The 7,663-nt window shown below is 46.8% G+C and overlaps 1 long non-coding RNA gene across 1 annotated transcript; it reads right to left on the reverse strand.

Moving 5' to 3' along the window:
• Positions 1-410: 410 nt before the first annotated feature.
• Positions 411-7,185, reverse strand: LOC115459621. The gene is made up of 3 exons (XR_003940308.1): positions 7,176-7,185; positions 4,899-4,903; positions 411-490 (listed from the first exon to the last, which is right to left on the reverse strand). It is a non-coding gene; the product is annotated as an uncharacterized LOC115459621 (long non-coding RNA).
• Between the last annotated feature and the right edge of the window lie 478 nt (positions 7,186-7,663).

Raw genomic sequence — 7,663 nt, forward strand, 5'->3', positions numbered from 1 at the left:
CAAAATATGAATATATTTGTCACAAACAAAAATTTAACAATGAAAGCCTAGAATGGGTGGCAGAGCTGGTGGTCGGGAGGCGGGGCTAGTGCTGGGCAGACTTATACGGTCTGTGCCGGGGCTGGTGGTTGGGCGGCGGGGATAGTGCTGGGCAGACTTATACGGTCTGTACCAGAGCTGGTGGTGGGAGGCGGGACTGGTAGTTGGGAGGCGAGGATAGTGCTGGGCAGACTTATACAGTCTGTGCCAGAGCTGGTGGTGGGAGGCGGGAATAGGGCTGGCCAGACTTATACAGTCTGTGCCCTGAAGAGGACAGTACAAATAAAAAAGTAGCACATATGAATTTATCTTCTTGGGCAGACTGGATGGACTGTGCAGGTCTTTTTCTGCCGTCATCTACTATGTTACTATGATACAAGGGACAGCAGAATCATGAGAAGTGTCTAGAGAATGAGGTCCTTCGTGTGCCAGCAGAAATGGAGGAAGATCACTATGCTGAACAGGGATCAGCTGTCTTCAGTCATCCATGGAGAGTCTGTGCCAAAAAGCTCCTCGATCACTGAATAAGACCAATAAATACAGAAGAGAATCAATCTTTAACAGAAAAATAAAAGATTCATCTGATGAGATCACTATAAGCAACATTAAGCAGGGAGGTACTGTAAAGGCACCTCCAGGGCACATTAATTAGCTGCTCATTAGTTATGATTACATCATGGAATTAACCGGATTACTGGAGAGTTCTAACTGTAGTATAAAAAGACTTTCATTGGCTGCTCATTAGCGGTGACTGTACAGTAGATGGATTCTAATTGGCTGCTCATTAGCTGTGACTGTACAGTAGAAAGATTCTAATTGGCTGCTTATTAGCTGTGATGGTACAGAATAGTCAGATTGGTTGCTCATTAGCTGTGACTGTACTTGCTTATAACATTTATTACATTATTTATTGCCTTTTTGAATAAATTCACCCAAGGCACTGTACAGCAAGATTAACCTGGATATAGGAGTTAAGCATTTACAGCAGTAAAAATGTTAAAATAACTGCACTTTATAGCATACTTTGAGGCTCATTTTCAAAGCACTTAAAGAAGAACAAACTACCTGTTCCTCTGATCCCATTCCTACTCACCTTCTTAACACCATCTCTCCTACTCTCACCCCTTTTATCTGTCATATCCTCAATCTCTCTCTTTCCACTGCGACCGTTCCTGATGCCTTCAAACATGCTGTGGTCACACCGCTCCTGAAGAAGCCTTCACTTGACCCTACCTGTCCTTCCAACTATCAACCCATCTCCCTCCTCCCCTTCCTTTCCACCACTGCCTTGACTTTCTCTCATCTCAAGCTGTTCTTGACCCATTCCAATCTGGTTTTCGCCCTCTTCATTCAACTGAAACTGCACTTACTAAAGTTTCCAATGACCTATTCCTGGCCAAATCCAAAGGTCTCTATTCTATCCTCATCCTTCTCGATTTATCCGCCACTTTTGACACTTGATCACAGCCTACTCCTTGATACGCTGTCTTCATTTGGATTCCAGGGCTCTGTTCTTTCCTGGTTCTCCTCCTACCTCTCACTTCACACCTTTAGTGTACACTCTGGTGGATCCTCTTCCACTTCTATCCCTCTACCAATCGGTGTGCCTCAGGGTTCTGTTCTCAGTCCTCTCCTGTTCTCTATCTACACTTCTTCCCTTGGCTCTCTGATATCATCCCATGGCTTTCAGTACCATCTATATGCTGATGACTCCCAAATCTACCTCTCTACCCCCGAAATCTCAACCAGGATCCAGACCAATGTTTCGGCCTGCCTATCTGATATCGCTGCTTGGATGTCTCAACGTCAACTGAAACTTAACATGGCCAAAACCGAGCTTCTCATCTTTCTCTCTAAACCTACCTCTCCTCTCCCCCCTTTCTCTATTTCTGTGAATGGCACTATCATTCTCCCTGTCTCATCAGTTCGTAACCTTGGGGTCATCTTTGACTCCTCTCTCTCCTTCTCTGCTCACATTCAGCAGATTGCCAAAACCTCTCTCTATAACATCAGCAAAATCCATCCCTTCATCTCTGAGCACTCTACCAGAACCCTTAGCCACACCCTCATCACCTCTCGTCTTGATTATTGTAACCTGCTTCTCACCGGCCTCCCTTTTAGCCATTTCTCTTCTCTTCAATCAGTCCAAAACTCTGCTGCGCAACTCATTTTCCGCCAGAGTCGCTATGCTCACATTAGCCCTCTCCTTAAGTCACTTCACTGGCTTCCTATCAGTTTACGCATTCAATTCAAACTTCTCTTATTGACCTATAAGTGCATTCACTCTGCCGCTCCCCAGTACCTCTCCACTCTTGTCTCTCCCTACACCCCCTCTCGGGTACTCCGTTCTGTAGATAAATCTCTCTTATCTGTCCCCTTCTCCTCTACTGCTAATTCCAAACTCCGTTCCTTTTATGTCGCTGCACCTTACGCCTGGAATAGACTACCCGAGCCTCTACGTTTGTGAGTCTCACAGTACAGATCAGCAAAGTGAGCGAATGCGCCGGAGACTGGTGCTGAAGAAGACTAAGGCTGACTTCAGCTTTGAGGTGCAATATAAGCCTGGTAGACAGACAGAATACCAATGCTGACATATTGTCCTGACTACACGAATCAGAGGCTGGGGGAGATGGTGGTGCTGAATCCTGGGAGGCCAACGAGATTCAGCAGCGGTTCCAAGCCCAAAGCCAAAACATCTGTGCTGGAGCCAATAACCCTCCTGTGAGAGAACCAGAGTCTGAAGTGTTCTACCTGTCTGATCTCACTTAAACCCCATAATTGAAGCTCTTTTGAGTGCCAGGATAGAAAATTTTGAGACTTGGTCCGAAGACAGCAAAAAGTTTTGGAAAATGCGAGAGAGACTGAAGTTGAAAGATGGCCTCTTATACAGAGTGATTAAGAACCCCAGAGACCAAGAGCAAATTGATCAGTTAGTAGTCCCAGAGTGTTTAAAAGCAGAAATCTTGTCCACCTACCATGATGAAATGAGACACAGAGCTGAGGAGGCAGTGACAAGAGCCATCCAAAGCAGGGCCGTGCCTAGGGTCTCTGGCGCCCCCCCTGCAGACTCCCATGTCCCAAAACTGCCCGCCCTCTTCTCCCCCCCCCAACATCCCTTTCCTTTTTTTTTTCTTTTAAATTTACCTCCGTCCGGCAGCGCAGGCGCAGCGTCAGTGAAGGAGGCGGTGCTCCCGACGTGTCTAGCCTTCCCTTTGCTCAGTGTCCCCCCTTCTTCTGACGTCAACAAGGAAAGGGATGTTGAGAGAGAGAAGAGGGCGGGCAGTTGGGCAATGGGAGCAGGAGGGCAAGGTAAGCATGGTGCGGTGGCGCCCCCCAGAGGATGGCGCCCCCCTGCCATGCTTACCCCGCTTACCATGTTAGCACGGCCCTGATCCAAAGAAAATATTATTGGTTACAAATGCATGATAATATCCGAAAGTGGGGACGAGACTGTAAACGCTGTCTCTTGGCAAGAGATGTGGCACCCAGAGAGAAGGTCCCTCTAAATTGTTTCAAGACTTCATACCCATTAGAAGTCCTTGCACTAGACTTCACAGTTCTGGAACCAGAAGATAGTGGGGTTGAAACTGTTCTGATTATAACTGACATGTTCACCCGGTATACTGTGGCAGTCCCTACTAGAGACCAGACTGCATTGACTGCCGTCAGAGCCCTAGTCGAACACTGGATAATCCACTATGGTGCCCCAAAACGACTACATTCAGACCAGGGCCGGGCTTTCGAATCGGGGGTGATCAAGAACCTCTGCCAGTTATATGGAATAAGAAAGAGCCGAACAACGCTCTATCACCCTCAAGGTAATGGGCAGTGTGAGCGCTTCAATCGAACCCTACACGAGATGCTGAGAGCACTACCACCCTCCAAGAAGAGACATTGGGGTGACTACCTACCTGAACTGATGCTTGCCTACAATAGTCAGGTTCACCAATCGACAGGCTACACCCCTTTCTACCTCATGTTTGGGAGAGATCCACGAATGTTCTCAGATGTGTTTGCCAGAGGAGAAGATGGCACCGCAACGAACTTGGATGACTGGGTCAAACAACATCATGACAAGATGGCCTTGTCATGGGAAATCACCAGACAGGTGGCTGAGAAGAAGGGGCAGACCCGGAAGAGGTGCTACGACCGGAGAGCAAAGGGGGCCAAGGGGGCCCTACTGAAGAAAAGGAGACAGGGTGTTGCTGCGAGTCCAGAGGTTTGCCGGCCGCCACAAGATTCAGGACCTGTGGGATGACAGAATATACGTGATAGACCAGGTGAACGAACCTAGGGGAAGTAGCCTCAAAGTTGTCCGTGAGGAAGGTGGTCCCGTCAAAGTAGTGCACAGAAACCATGTGAAGGTGTTACCCAATACCATGTGTGATTTAGGGTCCACCTTGGGGTTACCTGAGATACCAGATATTGGTGATAGTGAGAATGGTGACAATGAAAATGACAGTGTACTGTATTTATTGTTGGGAGAGCCTGGTACTTACGTTGGCAGGGAAGATACAGTCCCAAACAGGGAAGTGCCAGATTTAGGGATGGAGCCTGATGTGGAGGGGGAAGTAGAACCCGAAGTAATAGGAGAGGAGGCTGGTGTTGGCCCTCATGAATACCTGTATCCCCCCAGGAGGTCCTCCCGATCAAATAAAGGGAACCCTTCCAGGTATCTGTCAGACAACAACTACCTGTATTGAGACAGGCAGAGTAATGGGGGGAGGAGCATTACTGTGGTGGGCCTGACCTAAAACCTGTGAATGTGATGTGGTATGATGAAGTGTTAGGATAAATGTTGGGGGCAACATTTGTGTACCCGGGAGAAGTGTAAATATAGAAAAAAAAGAAGCCTTTACCTTGTCTCCCCTCCCTTTTTCCCTGAGGGGGGGGGGGGCATCTTGCAGAGGACAGGAAGATACAGAGGTCTCAGGGCAATAGATGCCAGAGGTGTGCTCTGACTTTCTTTGTTGATGTTTTAACCATAAAATGTTACAAGTTGTGAGTTTCCTGGTTAGGGTTTAAAAAAAAACATTTTCACACACACTCTGAAGCAGTAAGAGGGCGTGGTGGGTTGAAGAGTCAGACAAAGGAACTTTTTTTAGAGTGTCTGCCAGTGTGAGTGCCTGCAGTTAAGAGCCTGCTGCCTTTAAGATATTTAGCTTAGCAGTCCATCAGTGTGAGTAGAGGGTGGGTGTATAACAAAGTACAAGAAAAGGGGGTCGTGCTTTGGGAGGGCTAAATAGGAATTTCCCCTGCTTATCTTTTTATTTGAATTTAGTTAGCCCACAAGGTCCTTTGCCAAAAAAACATACTGATTGGGGTTAGTACACACACCGAGCACATAGAGTCAGGGTTTTCCTTTTTTTGAGTTTTTTTGAGTCAGAGCAGTAGGTATCCTGGAGTTCCTGAGCTAGTGAGCTGACCTCGCCAATCGAGGAGACATGGATGTGGAGAAGACCAAGGTACCCAATGCAAGCGAGCAGCAATGCTAGCGAAGATTTGATATACCGGTAACATTATTGTGTGCATACAAACTGAAAGATATATCAGATCTGAGTACACTAATTAGAGCTGTGTACATGTTTGGAATGTTTTGTGTTATTGCAGAAGTGAGGTTGGGGTTTTGGTAACTGTAATTGTAGTTTCGAACATGTTATTGCCTTTATTGCCTTTGTAACCTTATCACAAAGTATTTAACACCTTGCACTAGTTTTGTGCAATACTAGCAAACTTTAATAATTGGTACCAACATTAAGGAACATAACCAACAAGTGTTTCTATTTATTTTATCATTTAATAAACCATTTAATATTTTTTTTCTTGTCAAATCCCTTGGCTGCATGGAGTTTATTTGGGAACCCTATTTGAAACTGTGACATTCCTATATATTTATTTCTTTAATTCTTGTAATTTACCCGCTCCACGACTAGGGGGTTTACAGTAGGTTGATATGAATTCTTGCCTTTGGGCTCACCGATTTCCTACTCAGCATGTAATCTTTGGGATTTTCAGATTGAGGACAGGAAGCACCATATGCAAATGTGGTTCTGGGGGCTGTAGAGCAACTGACTGCTGAGCTTCCAAGGTTGTGCATGCAGGTGGTGGAGCAGCTCACAGGGCCTTTCTGGAAGTGGAACTGCTATTGTAGTTCAGTCTGTGAGTTCCAGGGGATGGGGAGATGTGAATGGTGTCAGGGAATAGAGATGCTCTGGGAAGGGACTGGAGGAAGGAGAGGGATAAAAAATTTGAAACATGAGATGAATCCAGTGGCGTACCTATGTGGTGCCACGGGGTCCTGGACCCCGGTAGATTTGGCCCTGGACCCCCTGCCGACAACCCTCTCGACCCCCCTCCCACCGCCGCCCCTCTCGACCCCCCCCTCCCGCCGCCGACCCTCCCCTGCTGCCGCCGTACATAAGTACATAAGTAGTGCCATACTGGGAAAGACCAAAGGTCCATCTAGCCCAGCATCCTGTCACCGACAGTGGCCAATCCAGGTCAAGGGCACCTGGCACGCTCCCCCAACGTAAAAACATTCCAGACAAGTTATACCTAAAAATGCGGAATTTTTCCATTTAATAGCGGTCTATGGACTTGTCCTTTAGGAATCTATCTAACCCCTTTTTAAAATTCCGTCAAGCTAACCGCCCGTACCACGTTCTCCGGCAACGAATTCCAGAGTCTAATTACACGTTGGGTGAAGAAAAATTTTCTCCGATTCGTTTTAAATTTACCACACTGTAGCTTCAACTCATGCCCTCTAGTCCTAGTATTTTTGGATAGCGTGAACAGTCGCTTCACATCCACCCGATCCATTCCACTCATTATTTTATACACTTCTATCATATCTCCCCTCAGCCGTCTCTTCTCCAAGCTGAAAAGCCCTAGCCTTCTCAGCCTCTCTTCATAGGAAAGTCGTCCCATCCCCACTATCATTTTCGTCGCCCTTCGCTGTACCTTTTCCAATTCTACTATATCTTTTTTGAGATACGGAGACCAGTACTGAACACAATACTCCAGGTGCGGTCGCACCATGGAGCGATACAACGGCATTATAACATCCGCACACCTGGACTCCATACCCTTCCTAATAACACCCAACATTCTATTCGCTTTCCTAGCCGCAGCAGCACACTGAGCAGAAGGTTTCAGCGTATCATCGACGACGACACCCAGATCCCTTTCTTGGTCCGTAACTCCTAACGCGGAACCTTGCAAGATGTAGCTATAATTCGGGTTCCTCTTACCCACATGCATCACTTTGCACTTGTCAACATTGAACTTCATCTGCCACTTGCACGCCCAATCTCCCAGTCTCGCAAGGTCCTCCTGTAATCGTTCACATTCCTCCTGCGACTTGACGACCCTGAATAATTTTGTGTCATCGGCGAATTTAATTACCTCACTAGTTATTCCCATCTCTAGGTCATTTATAAATACATTAAAAAGCAACGGACCCAGCACAGACCCCTGCGGGACCCCACTAACTACCCTCCTCCACTGAGAATACTGGCCACGCAATCCTACTCTCTGCTTCCTATCTTTCAACCAGTTCTTAATCCATAATAATACCCTACCTCCGATTCCATGACTCTGCAATTTCTTCAGGAGTCTTTCGTGC

This window comes from Microcaecilia unicolor, unplaced genomic scaffold (assembly GCF_901765095.1).
Source record: "Microcaecilia unicolor unplaced genomic scaffold, aMicUni1.1, whole genome shotgun sequence".
NCBI lineage: Eukaryota > Metazoa > Chordata > Amphibia > Gymnophiona > Siphonopidae > Microcaecilia > Microcaecilia unicolor.